Raw genomic sequence first — 15,215 nt, 5'->3', positions numbered from 1 at the left:
TTATTTATTTATTCGACAGAGATAGAGACAGCCAGCGAGAGAGGGAACACAAGCAGGGGGAGTGGGAGAGGAAGAAGCAGGCTCATAGCGGAAGAGCCTGATGTGGGGCTCGATCCCAGAACGCCGGGATCACGCCCTGAGCCGAAGGCAGACGCTTAACCGCTGTGCCACCCAGGCGCCCCATATTTATTTATTTTTAAAAGATTTTATTTATTTGAGAGAGTGAGCACAAGCAGGAGGGAGAGGGACAGAGAGAATCTGAAGCAGACTCCACGCTGAGCTCAGAGCCCCATGTGGGGCTCGATCCCACAGCTGTGAGATCATGACTTGAACCCAAACCAAGAGTTGGAATGCTTAACCGACTGAGCCACCCTAGGCGCCCCTTATTTTTAAGTAATCTACACCCAGCGTGGGACTCAAACCTACAACCCCAAGATTAAGAGTCACATGTTATCCCAGACAGGCCAGCCAGGTGCCCCTGTAAATGGATTTTTTTTTTTTAAACGACATTTTCTAATTGTCTGTTGCTGAGCAAAGGCTTTGAAGTCCAAGAGGCAGTGCTGCAAGATGTCCACAGCTACAGAAAAAAGATGTACACATCAGCCACCTTCCTTCAGCGGCTCAGAAAGCAGCTCAAGTATCATTAGAGTGCCACTAGGAGAGAAGCTTGACCACTATCACATCCAGTTCCCCCTGGCCAGCAAGTCAGTCATGATGAAGATAGAAGATAGCAACACACTTATGTTCCTTGTGTATGTCAAGGCCAATGAGCACCAGGTCAGCATGGCTATGAAGTACCGTAACACTGACCCGGCCAAGGTCAACACCCTCATCGGGCTGGATGGAGAGAAAAGGCATAGTTCCGTCCTGACTATGAGCTTTGTTTATTGCCAACAAAATTAAGATCATCTAAACAGTCCAGCTGGCTAATTCTAAATACAAAATTTTTTTCACCATAAAAGAAATTGAGATTGGCATCTGAGGTATAGTGGGAGGGAGGGAGTCATGTGGGACTGAGCCCTTATTCTGTGGGATTGGATACTAACTCTACATCAGAATTGTTAGCCAGCCTACTTGCTAAACTTTATTTCTAATAATTTATTTAGATATATTCTTTTGAGTTCTACTTTTAAATAATCATAAAATATGCAGTGAACTATAGATTTATATTCTCTTCCAATTCTTACAACTCCAGTTTGTTTTTATCATCCTGGCTCAAACTTTCACAATGTGAATAGAAGAGGTATTAGTGGGATCCATCCCACTGTTTAAAAAGAATGATTCTAGCATTTTCCCATTTAGAATGATTGCTGTATTTTATAGACACTTCTGTGTCATTTTGGTATGCCCTCATCATTCTTTGAGCTCTTCCTTACTTTCTGGAGCAAAAGGATGTTGCAGGTTTATCTTGTATTTTCCCTACCCGGCCCTGGAATTAGACGTTTCTCCCAAGAGCCTTGGTTTATTTAAGTGGAGGGTGATATACAGGAACCAAGATCTAGGGGGTACTATTATTGGTATATTATGCTTCTGGTCTTGGTGGACAGAATGGGCACATACACATATATATCTATATTAAAACTGTTTAGTTTACACCGATACCTCCAATTCCAATCCCAAATCATAGAGCATATTTTTAATTTCACCTTTTCCATATTTGTGACTCTCTTCCTTCAGTGAGAACCCTGATTTCCATTATCCTTGATGTATTTATTTGTTCAGTTCCCCCTGTATGTAACCAAACTCTTGTTGTGTAGGCCAAAACCACAAGAAATGGGGGAGGAGCAGGGAAAGGAGGAAGGGTTTTGTTTTTTGTCTTTATTTTATAGAACCACTTCCCCTCTCTCAAAAATCCTGAAGAAAAGCCACAGAAGCCACAGAAGGATAGGGGAGGGGAGAAGTGCCCCAGGGGAAACAAACCAGTCCAGTCTCTGCCTTTGAGGTGGGGCTGAGTGAAGGCTGGCAGATGGAGCCAGCTGGCCCCTCCTCTTGTCTCCTAGGTGGTTCCTGGGAGCCTTTTTTTTTTTTTTTTTAAGACTATTTTTGAAAGAGCAGTTTTAGGTTTACAAAAAATTGAGAGGAAGGTACAGAGATTTCCAATAAATCCCCTACTCCTACACATGCACAGCCTTCTCCACTATTGACATCCCCCACCAGAGTGCTACATTTGTTACAACTGGTGACCCTGTGTCGACATACCATTATCACTCAAGGTCCTTAGTTGACATTAGGATTCACTCTTGGTGTTGCACATTCTGTGAGTCTGGACAAATGTATAATGACATGTATCCATTGTTGCAGTATCATATAGTTTCACTGCTCTACAAATCTGGCAGCCTTTTAAGGCTTAACTGCGTTGGTTATTTTGTTTTTGAGGGTCATGGAGGTGCTGGGAATGCATTTCAATGAACCCTGTTGAGAGAGCACTGTGGGAGTTGGCACACCTCCACCTTCCACTGCAGGAAGGCTTCTTGGCCGTGGGGTGTCCTGCCTGCAGAGCATCACCATTTCTTGTTCAGCTTGTCCTGGCAGCTATTTGTGTCAAGCACCTTGCTGAATTCCCGCATCATCTTGTTGGGTTCCATGGAGCTTGCAATAGTCATATTCCACATAAAGTGCAGCGAGTGTGGCTTGGCCTCTGCAGGATTGAGCATCTCCACTTAGTTTTTGCCTTTAGGTTCATTCAGGTTACATCCCAGCAAATTTGAAACAAAGGTATCTCCATGTACACTTGAAGGAGAATCTGCTGAAGGAGCCCCCAGTAGCCCAGTGCTGGCTGTAGCTGTTGCAAGAGGGAGAAGCTGGGGGCACACTGGGGCAAAATCTTCTGGTCCCACACTGCTGGAGCTGCCCAGTGTGTATGGAGTTTGGTTTGGATACATCCTGGGGGAAATTGGCATTATCCGGGGTTCTAGCACTGCTGTTGATGCTGAAGGATGAAGGGGAGGCCACAGGGACACAGGGCTGTGCTGGGCTGTAGCACTTTACAGTTTCCCTCCGTGGTGGGGAGACCCAGAGGCCTGTTGGGCTACCCCCAGGCTGTCTTGGATGCCTGGCATTGGCAGGAAAAGTCGAGGGAGAATGCAGGGGAAGAAGCCCTGGAGGCCCTGGGATCCTGACATGGTTAGGCTGTCTTTGCCCTTCTGCATGGAGGCCTGGCCAAGGCTGGCTCTCTCCCAAAGTGGGGAATTCCTGCTCTTATTTGGCTTGTAGAGAGATTGCTATTTGCAGTTGGGCCAGGGGTGGTTTTCCTCTCTGGGCAGGATAGGGGGCTGGCAGTCATGATGGCTTTGCTGCTTGCTTTTTGCCTTGTCTCCTGATCCTCTCAAGATCTGACTGCCTCCTCTGAGTATTCTTTTTTTTTTTTTTAAGATTTTATTTATTTATTTGACAGAGATAGAGACAGCCAGCGAGAGAGGGAACACAAGCAGGGGGAGTGGGAGAGGAAGAAGCAGGCTCATAGCTGAGGAGCCTGATGTGGGGCTCGATCCCATAACGCCAGGATCACACCCTGAGCCGAAGGCAGACGCTTAACCGCTGTGCCACCCAGGCGCCCCTCCTCTGAGTATTCTTAGCAATTGTTATGGACTGAATTGTCTATCTACTGCACCCCCCCCACACCCCACCCCACACCACATTCATATAGTGAAGCTCTAACCCCCAATGTTGACTATATTTGGAGATAGGACCTTTAAAGAGATGATAAAAGTTAAATTAAGTCATAAGGGTGGGGCCCTGATATAATATCACTGGTCTCCTTATATGAAGAGGAGACACTAGGGATATATAGGTGCAGAGGAAAAGGCCATGTGAGGACAACAAAGAAGCCAGGAAGAGAGACCTCATTAGAAACCAGACATTACAATACATTGATCTTGAACTTTGAGCCTCCAGAACTATGAGAAATCAATTTCTGTTGTTAAAGACACCCAATCTGTGGCATTTTGTTATGGCCATCGTTGTTGACTAATACAGCAATTAAAGGTAGGAATGACAGGTTCGCACATTCATCCATGGATCCTTCATAATTTGCTCTAAAATGCCTCTCTTGCTGGGATATTGAGAATGAAACATTTCTTGAGCAGGTTTTCACATTCCATGCTCAAGTCAAAGAGAATATGGTATATTCTGCTCACTTTAACCTTCTGCAGCTCCCTAAAGTTCTGTGCTTCAAAGGCAAGAATTCACTGACCAGCATATAGAGAATGACTCCCAGGCTCCACAGAGCCATGGTGGATGCCTTATACTTTGGGCCTTGGCAGAGTTCTAGGGTAGCATAAAGGGGGACTGCTCCAGAGGGTGTCTAACTTGTTGCCAATGGTGAATTAGTTGCTGAAACCAAAGTCTGCAGTCTTGATGTTCATGCCAGCATCCAAGAGCTAGTTTTCTGTCTTTAAGTCTCTATGAACAATAAACTTATGATGCTGTATAGCAAACACTATTTATTATACTATACTATACTATACTATACTATACTATACTATACTATACTCAACTATACTATGATGCTCTGTACTGTATAGCAAACACTGTTTGGTAGAAATTGGCTTATATTGCTTTTTCTTGCATACTTTCATGAGCCACTAAGTACTCACCTCCATTAGTTTACTCCATGACAAGGAGGCTTGTCCTTAGTCTCCATGACTTCACATAATCTCACTATGTGGGGATGATTCAAAGCCTTCATGATTTTTATTTTTCACGATAGTCTCTGGAGGCTGGAGGAATTCTGTTGAGTTTTGTTAGTGATCTTTATGGTTACCTCTTCCTAGTCAGGATGTCTCTGGCCAAGTTCACCATGGCAAAGGTACCCTTGCTGATGGTCTTGAAGAGCTGGTTGTTGCAGACATGGTCTCCTCAGCAGAGATGGCTGGGAAGCCCTGCAACGTGTTGGATTAACTGCTGGACTTGAAAGCCCAGTGTCTCAGGGTGAGCTTAAGCTTGGGATAAGCTGGTGAGAAGCTTGGTCCAGGTCATCTCAAAAGAAAATCACTTCCAAAAACCACCCGATGAACTGATCTTTATAATGGAATCAAAACATAATGGCAGACTAAAAATGAACAAAGACAAATACTAACACACCAAGAAAAGAAGAAATGAGACAAAAGAATAAATTTTAAAAATAAGGGAAAGAAAAGAAAACCAGTAAGAAAAAAAGGAAAAGGAAAGAAAAATGAGAAAAAGAAAAATGAGAAAAAAGAAAGAAAATGGAAAAATGAGAAAAAGGAAGAAAAAGTGTAAACAAAATATACAAAAAGCCCACAATGCAAAGGAGAAAACAAGCTAACTTTAGTCAAATGACCTTTAGGTCACTGAAAACCAGCTTCCTGAGCTGGAAGGATGGCAAACCTAGGCATGACCAGGGGCTTTTATAGGTATGTGGAATTCCATAATAATGGCTCCTTATGAGGTCATAGCAAGAAAGGGACCTTTCATGGCTGGTGATCATCCACAGTGTTTTCCTCATTTTTTGCAGTCTCAAGAATCTGTTTTTCTTAAAAAAAATTATTGAGAACCTCAAGTAGATTTTTGTTTATGTAGGTTATAGTTATGGGTATTTACTTTATTAGGATTGAAAGCCTGTATGATGCTTCAGTGGCTTTTTCATTTCTAGTTTGAAAAGCTGTAATAATTTTTTTTTGTCTTAGAGTATTTTTTAAATGTTGGAATAGGTGGGAATTTTTAATTAATCGTATTAACTTTTTTCATTCTATTCACATTTCAGTTTGTGTCTGTAAAATAAAATGACTCCATATAGTAAAATATAATTAAAATACCATTCCAAAAACAATGATTCATCTATTCAGGGCCAAACTTTTTAATTCTCATATATTTTGAAATCTTTTGTTTCTCAGGTTGTATGCTTGAATGAGGATCCAAAAAAGGTCCATGTATTGTGATTGGTTGATACGTTTCTTAAGCCTCTTTTAATCAGTTTTTGCTCCATCTCCTTTTTTCTCTCATTATTTATTTTGGAGGAATTCAGTTTTCTGGTGTCCTTCTGTTTGGATTTGCTGATTGTATTCCTGCGGTATAAATTAACAAGTTCTGTATTTCCCGCAAATTGATAGTTCAGTCTTGAAGTTTAATCGGATTGTATATGATCTTTTTGGTGAGATGACTTCATGGGCTCTGTGTTCTTTTATCAGGAGGTACATGATATCTGATGGTCTGTCAGGTTAGCTGGCTTCCATTCTCATTGCCTAGATCCATTAAATCATGACAAGTAGCAAAATACCTTATCCTTTCAATTATTAGTGGAGGACCTCTATAAAGAGAACTGGCTCCTCATCTATTTTTATAAATTTCTAACCCAATTACCTTGTGGTCAGAGATGGTGGTCTTTGATCCCTATTCTTGAAATTTGTTGGCGGTTTTTTTAATGGTCTAATACACATAATTTTTTTTCCATTTGTTTTTCATATAGGGCTTCTAGGTGAAACTTCACTTCAACAAATGTTTCTGTGACAGAAATGTATCTTGAAAGGTTCTGAGCTAAGCTAAAGGAATAAATGGCTAAGTGAGGAATTTGGGCATCTGAAACATCTTGGATATTTGAGGTCCTGAGAATATTTGAGATCTTGTTAGGGGTGAAGAGATATAAAGGCAGCCACCTACAGTGCTACCCATAGTCCTTCGCACTGTGGGCAACATGCAATGCGTGTTCAATGTATTTTACCATTATTATTATTATATAATCTCACCATCTCAATTTGTGTGTGGGAAACGGACTCATTCATTTGTTTTTCATTCATTAAATGCTTCCTGTGCCCCTGTGGTCTGAGGAGGCACTATTCTAGGTGCTGAGTAAACTGCAGAATAAAGTCCCTGAGTTTTGTTGTTTTGTTGTGGGATGGGGGAAACCAGAAAAATTACGGGCAAGTTGAGAGGGTGATAAATGACATGAAGGGAATAAACAGGGTGATATGCTGGTGCTACTGGGTGGGGCACTACTTTAGATGGGGTGCTAACATTTCCTGAGAGACTCCTGGACAGGAAGGAGCTCAGTAAGGGAAGGTCTAGGAAAGGGTCTCTCCAAGCAGAGGGTTCCACACGTTCAAAGGCTTTTCAGTGGGAACCGGCGTGGTGTGATCAAGTTGCGGAAAGGCCATCGGTGTGGCGACCAGGTGGAAGGGTGGTGGAAGGTGAGAGGCGGGTGGGGGCAGAGAAGAGAATCCAGCCTCTCTGGGCGATCCAACATTGGTAATTTTGTATCTCACTTTGCGTCCTTCTGAGCCCTGGTATCTGTGTTTCTTCAGCAGAACATGTGAGGTTGCAAAATATGGTGTTTTAAAAAATCACTTCCCTAACCCTGTGTGCCCCTGCTTCGAAGTCTAAACCTGTACCTTAGGAGGGCAGTTCGGAAGGAAACATGGTTGCTTTGCCACAGTCTGGGTTTTCTTTTTGGCTGCTGCAGCCTGTGTGTGCCCACGGACCTCCAGCGTGAGTTGCTGATTTCAGCAGGGTTGAAGAATCAGCCCCAGGACGATTCCTGCTTTGCGCTCTGCCCCGACCTCTGGTGGACTCGGCTTGTTAAGACATAGATCAGGCTAGAAACGGGAAGCCTTTGCCTCGTATCCCCACCTGCCGGTATTTGGCTTGGAGTGTGCACTGCGTTGTATTATGAAGGCCTCCAGGACCTGCGGAGAGGCACAATTTCAGACACTGCCATGGGTGGCCGGATGGCTTTTGAGCATCCAGCACGTCTTACTTTGGTACAAGAACCCTTCTTTAGAGTTTGGATGGCATCAATCCTGCCTGTACCCGGAGCACAATGGGTGGGTGTAGGATCCAGCCTGACCAATGGGAGCACGCCATTCTTTTGGCCTCAGGGATTGGTTTAGAAAGAGCACATGACCCAAACTGGGCAAATCAAGTCTTCTCCAGGAGCTGGTGCAGGAACCTTGGGAGAGAGGGCTCCTTCTGGATCTAGAATTTTATAGGTCCTGTATAACGGGATTGCCAGTAGCCGTGCCATTGGCCACAATGGAGAGAGGCTGCCTGAGAATTAAATCAACGTTGAGGAGGAAGGCGGGGTCTGGAAATTCAAAGGGAGTTATCATTTCAGCTCCTGCTTCTTGTGCCTAGAGTGAGCCAATAAATACCTTTTTATTCTTAAGTTAGTTTCAGTTGGGTTTCTGTCACTTGCAACTGGAAATCTCCTAATTAATAAACCAGTACTAGCCATTGTTATAATCAAAATAGTAGTAAATAATCAAAGGTAAGTTTGAAGTAAGTACGATGTGGCACTTCATGACTCTTGCCACATTTGTAATTATATACTGTATAGTCATCGTTATGACTATTATAAAATGTTGGTCTCTCACTCTGTGAGCAGGATCATGTTTATTTTGCTTATCACTCTAGCTCACTAGTTGATAGTAAGCTCCCAATAAATATTTGTGGAATGAATAAATAGTTACATGGCAATCTTTACTGGTGTGACAATCTAATTGCTGTTATCGAATACTGTTGTGGTTATCTAGGGGAATGCCCTATTCTTCAGCAAGTTATGCTGAAGTGAAGTGTTTAGGAGCAAAGTGAGATGATACCTGCAACTTAATTGGCTCAGCAAAAAATAAGTACATGAGTAAATAAGTAAATACATTTTTAAAAAAGGTATATCTGCGTTAGAGAAAGCAAACATGGCGAAGTGCTAATCATTACTGAAATTAAGTGGTGTCTACAGAGGTGTTCATATTATTCTTTCAACTTTTGTAGGCTTAAAAATGATCAAAATTTAAGTTTGGAAAAGAAAAAAAGATTACCGTTATTTGAACAGGCACTCACGTTTGCCCTGCCTTTACGAAACTTATGATCTCACAAATGTAGTGATCCGAAGGGGCACCTGCACCCCAATATTTATAACAGCAATGTCCACAATAGCCAAACTATGAAAAGTGCCCAGATGTCCATTAACAGATGAATGCATAAAGAAGATGTGGTATATATATACTATGGAATATTACTTAGCCATCAAAAAATTAAAATCTTGCCATTTGCAAAGACATGGATAGAACTAGAGGGTATTATGCTAAGTGAAATAAGTCAATTAGAGAAAGACAATTATATGACTTTACCCCAATGTGGAATTTAAGAAACCAAACAGAGGAGCATAGGGGAAAAAGGGAAAAATAAAACAAGATGAAATCATAGAGGGAGACAAACCGTAAGAGACTCTTAATCATAGGAGAAGAATTGAGGGTAGCTGGAGGGTAACTGGGTGATGGACATTAAGAAGGGCTCGTGATGTAATGAGCACTGGGTGTTATATGCAACTGATGAATCACCTCTGAAACTAATAAGACACTATATGTTAATTAATTGAATTTAAATAAACAGAATTAAAAAAAAGATTCTTGGGGCGCCTGGGTGGCTCAGTCATTAAGTGTCTGCCTTCGGCTCAGGGCATGATCCCAGGGTCCTGGAATCGAGCCCCACATTCGGCTCCCTGCTCCGCTGGGAGCCTGCCTCTTCCTCTCCCATTCCCCCTGCTTGTGTTCCCTCTCTTGCTGGCTGTGTCTCTCTCTGTCAAATAAATAAATAAATCTTAAAAAAAAAAAAAAGGGAATCTTCCAATCTCCCAATTCTAAGACAAATACACCAGAGAAAAGCCATTTGCATTACAAAAGAATTTTTCATTTTCCAGGGGAAAAAAAACCACAACAACCCTCGAGTCTTCAAATAATAGTAATTAAAATGGTCCAATGAAGGCACAGAGTTCAGTTGTAGGGGGAACTGGGATTAGCCCTGTAGAGCAAATCTTCTTCTCTTCCTTCCTCCTGCCCTCCCCAACCTTGTCTTTTCTCTTTTCTTCTTCTTCTTGTTTTTTTTTTTTTTTGCTAAAATAGAAAAGATTTTTTTCTTTAGATTCTAAAGTCACTGTAAATGAAATGTTCAGACACTAAAGAAAGGTATAAAAGAGATAGTAACCCATCACAGGATTAAGGTATTGTGATTCCTCTATTGCATGACCTAGTATTTAGCCACATATATTAATTTTATTTATGAAGCAGGAAAAGATAGACCTCCAGCATTATTTTTAATGGTGGTGGCATCATTATACCATCATCACCATCATTATCATCATCGCCATCATTAGAGGCTTGCTATGTCAGGCACTGTGCTAAGTGCTTTGTCTGCTGTAATTCTTTCAATGGCTCCATGAATAAGAAGAAAGCATGGCTGTGTGAGGTTAACTTGCCAAAGGCTGAGTGGAGCTTTAAACATGGCTGGCTGACTCCAGAGCCTGTACGCTTAATCATGTACCATTATTTTTATGCAGTTCTCTAACTTTGTGTGTTTTAGCTATTACTCAGTCTTAACATTTATAAACAATGCTGCCAGGAATATCTCAGATAAACATTTTTTGAGTCCTCAAAAATCTTAGCCCTTATAACTCCTGGGCTGTATTTCTTCTTGAAATATTAACGAGGCAGATATTCTTACTAAGTAAATGGGAAAATACACTCAGCAGTGAGTCTTCCTATAAAGTTATGTTGCCAAGAGTTGGAAGGGAGTCTTTTGATTGATCTCTTCTGGGCAAGAATCTTCTCTAATCATGACAGTACCAGAAGTGATTACAAGAGTAATAAAACCCCCAAACACCCCGATATATGTCACACACTGGGCCATGCCTTTTTCCTTTGTGATTTTTCTTAATCTTTAAAATAACCCTGTGAGGTAGAGGGGTTACCCCACTGTGTCCAGAGGAGAGTAAACATCCTGTGGCATCCGTGACGTATGGTCACAGCTTTTGCTTAACACCTGTTCATGAATGGGGAACTCTGTTTTGCAAAGCAGACCAGACCACTCGTGGATTGCCCTAATTGCTTACTTACTATTTTCAGTGAGAATTCACCTAAAGTCACCGCAGAATTCACCATAGAATTCACTAAATCTCTTTTCACACAATAGAGCTTGCACTTTAAAACAAACAAACAAACAAACAAACAGCGAGCACAGCTGTCATTGTTGAGCACTTGCAAGGGACCAGCATTTGTTCTCAGTGCAATTCTCACAAGTATTACCTAATTTATGCACCACGACCTTGTGTGTGTGTGTGGGGGGGTGTATTATTTTCTCCATTTTATATATGAGGTGGTTGAGCGCTGTAGCTATTGAGCACCAAGGCCGAGATAGTCCCCTCTCACCTGCATGTATTTATCTGTGGCTTTAGAACCTGACCTCCCTAGAATGTGCCCGAGGGCAGAAGTGTGAAGCTCCTCAGTGGGGTCACCATTGAAAATGTCAATTTAGAAAGACAGAAAGCAGCTGACCAAGCTCCTTTCCAAAATTTTGCCGGTTTCAAAATTTCATACAGTATGTATGTGGGTTGGAACAAGGAAAATTTAGATGAAAGTCTAGCAAACATTAATTACTCTATCAACAAACGTATCTAGTCACATCCATTAATGTATAGGGGTTTCTATTAAAGCCTAATGGTAGACACTTTGCCGTGAGCGAATTTACTTTAGAATCTATTCTACATACTCTTCTGTTGAGGGTTGAATTCTGACCCTCAAAGAGGTTGAAGTCCTAAGTCCCAGTACTTACGAGTGTGACCTTGCTTGGAAATAGGATCTTATTAAATGTCATCAAGTTAAAATGAAGTATTAGGGTGGGCCCTAATCCAGTGTGACTGGGCTTCTTATAAGAAAAGGAAAGTGCCGTGTGAAGACCCAGACACACAGGGAAAGTACCATATGGCAACAGAGGCAGGGATTTGAGTGGAGCAGCTGCAGGACAAGGGACACCAAGGATTGAAGCCACTACCAGAAGCTAGGAAGACAGGCAAGGATTTTATCCAGAGCCTCAGAGAGCACGGTCCTGCTGACACTTTGATTTCAGATATTTAGCATTCAGAACTGTGGATAAATAAATTTCTTTTGTTTTAAGCCCTCTAGTTTGTCGTACTTTGTTATGGAAGTCCTAAGAATCTAATACAAGCTCCCATTCATGGATAGGGGTTGATAAATTATGTCAAAGATTGGAAGCCCAGTTGCGTAGAAGATTTCCTTTTTTGTTCATTCCCTCTGAGGTTTTCAGACATCAGCGTTTATAAAGAAAAATACATAAATGTATTCTATAGGTGGTTTAGAGTACTTTTGTGGACAATTTTGTCTGTCTGAAATTTTCTTATTTGATTATTTAGAGTGTAACCCCTAAGCTTCTTTGTACTGTGTTTCTCTTTGCTTTCTCTCCCCTGGACAAAATTTTTCCCATTTTTCTTGGAATATTTTCCTAGACCCCTCACCAATCTAATGTGTTCTTTGAATATATTGCAGTGGTACTCAGTGTAGGGATTACAGTGACACTGTTACCATCCTTTCCTTGAACATGGGCACTGTACTTCAACCAATGAAATCTAACTTAGATTTTTTTTTAAGCAGCCACACATCAGTTATTTAATTGAAGCCCTATGCCTTTAAAATATATATATATATATGTATATATATACATATATATATATCTTAAACCAGATTTACCAGATAACCATTCTACACCTTTTTAAAAACAAGAAAATACAGGTGTTTTAAGACACTTAGATACACAGCGTCACATTGCTCCCATTAAATTTTATTTTGTGCAAATAATAGATAAATAAGTCCTGGAGACCTAATACACAGAACAGTGATTTTAGACAACAAAGCTTTGTTATAAAATTAAACTTGCTAGGAGAGCAGATCTTTATTTTTCTCAACACTAGAAGAAATGGAAATCACGTGATGAGATAGAAGTGTTAGCTAATGTTAGAGTGACAAAGCAAAATAAATGTATCAAATCAATATGTTGAACACTTTAAGCTAATAAAATGTTGTATGTAAAATATATCTCAATACAGAAAGTCTATAACATTTTTTCAGTTTTGTTTTCTCTCAATCTCTTTTTCTCTTCTAGCTTGTTGAAATAGTCTTGGGCTGTGAGAGCAACCTCCCTATTTTGGGTGTCATCTCCAGACTTAATAAATAAATTTGCCTTTTAAAAATATTAACTTTTCTTGACTTTCTTCCTGTAGGTTAGTGCCATGTTTTGGCATTTAGATTTGGCTGGGTCTCCCTCTTCTATTTGCGTGGCTCTTGTGGGAGTTTTGTGTGTAGTTAAATACATTGCTTTCTTTAGATGCTGGCTTCTCTTCCTATCTCTTGAGGAGAATGTGATTTTTTTTTTAGTCAGAATGTTATAAGACAGAATTAATGCCTTTAGATTGTAACAATCTTTTAAGAATAACAATGTGATAATAATACTGTATTTTGTTGAGAGGGTGAAAATAACTTATTAGTAAGATAATAATGACCAATAATGACTGGACTTCTTTTTATGTACTATGCATGCTCACTAAAGAAACATATTTTACTGAGGTGAAAGTCATATATCATAAAATTAACCATTTTAAAATGAACAGTTCAGTGGTTTTAAGTATATTCATAATGTTGTACAACCACTACCCTGTTTCCAAAACGTTTTCATCACCCAAAAGTATATTCCATTAACCATCCTTCCATACTCCCCTCCACTCCCCTCAGCTCCTGGCAACCACCATTCTGCAGTCTGTGTTTCTATGGTTTTATTTATTTTGGATATTCATATAAATGAAATCTATAGGTCACTTTTTTTTAAAAAATATTTTATTTATTTATTTGGCAGAGATAGAGACAGCCAGCGAGAGAGGGAACACAAGCAGGGGGAGTGGGAGAGGAAGAAGCAGGCTCATAGCGGAGGAGCCTGATGTGGGGCTCGATCCCGTAACGCCGGGATCACGCCCTGAGCCGAAGGCAGACGCTTAACCGCTGTGCCACCCAGGCGCCCCTATAGGTCACTTTTTGTGTCTGGCTTTTTTTGGTTATGATGGTTTGTTGCAGCATGTATCAGTACTTTATTCCTTTTTATGGTTGAATAATATTCTATTGTGTTTGTCCATTCATCTGTTGATGATGATTTGTGATGTTTTCGTCTTTGGGCTATTGTGAATAGTGCAGCAATGGACATGCATGTATATGTACTTGTTTTAGCAATATCTTATAAACTGTGCCTTTTAAGAATTTGAAAAAATTTGACCACTATTTTTTTAGGAAACCTTTATTTGGGTGACTGTAGCTCGTAAATGGAATGGTCTTTACACAAAAGTTTCTTGCATTTTGTAGGGCTTGTCCTCCCCTGGATTATGTTCCCATTTCTGGGACATTTTTCAGGATGAGTGAGTAAATAACCATCGTCATCATCCTCCTGATATTGGAGATAGTAGTTATCATTTGAGAGTACATTATATGATTAATACTGTTATTATCCCCACTTTACAGATGGCGAGACTGAAGTTTATGAAATTTAAGCACTTTTTCCAAGTGCAGGGACTAAAACCCAGATCTTTATGATTCTAAAACTGTAGGTATGTGATGATTATGTGCCCGAGTTTCCTATCTTTCATGAAGATGACTTAAAAAAAATTACAGTGGATACCTGCTGACCATCACTGATGATAAACCATTCATCAGTGAGTCCTGAAATCAATTTAGTGGGGCACAGACCTCATTAAATACTGAAATGAAATGGAGTAGGATGGAAAGTATCATGTAGTAAGGGTATTACTCTATGAAACTTTCATTTCAGTTACATGTGTGTAGCACGTCTGCACTGGGTCATGATGTAAAATGTATTTCTTATGGTGGGCTGCAGTCAAAAATGTTTGAAAAATGCTGCACTAAGCTACACATACATTCATTCATTCATTTCCCCAACCCCTTATGTTTGAACTTTTATGTGCCTAAATGGTTCTTGTTAGTTTCTGCATACTTAAATATGGAGAAGTTCCTCTCATCCTTCAAGTTCGCAAATCACAAATTCCCCGAAGTACAGCATTTTTTGCTCCCTCACAGCCATCCCTGACTTACCCGACATGGCTTTTATAAGATTTGGTTGGTGAGTGCCGAGTTCGGTGCTGCATGCCTTTGAAGTTCTGTTCACAAGCCCGCAAATACAGAGTTCCCTTTGGTTATTAAATGACAAAAAAAATGTGCACATTCAATAAGCACTTTATTAGGTGATAGCCCACATTGATCCCATTCAACACAAATAACAATTGTGCTCATTTGTCACTTATTGGCAGCCACATCAGATGGGCGAGATACAGAAGAGGACATCTTCCCTGCTGTTTGTCACACAGTGCGAGGGCCATGTGGAGCACTGGTCCCCAGACAGCCTCTGGGAAGGGACCCTGT

At 40.7% G+C, this 15,215-nt stretch overlaps 1 pseudogene; it reads right to left on the bottom strand.

The window, feature by feature from the left end:
* Window positions 1-2,212: 2,212 nt before the first annotated feature.
* Window positions 2,213-14,895, bottom strand: LOC103664797 (annotated as a pseudogene).
* Window positions 14,896-15,215: the final 320 nt, after the last annotated feature.

The sequence above is a fragment of the Ursus maritimus genome, unplaced genomic scaffold (assembly GCF_017311325.1).
Source record: "Ursus maritimus isolate PB19 unplaced genomic scaffold, ASM1731132v1 scaffold_15, whole genome shotgun sequence".
NCBI lineage: Eukaryota > Metazoa > Chordata > Mammalia > Carnivora > Ursidae > Ursus > Ursus maritimus.
This window is presented reverse-complemented; position numbering and strand designations above follow the sequence as displayed.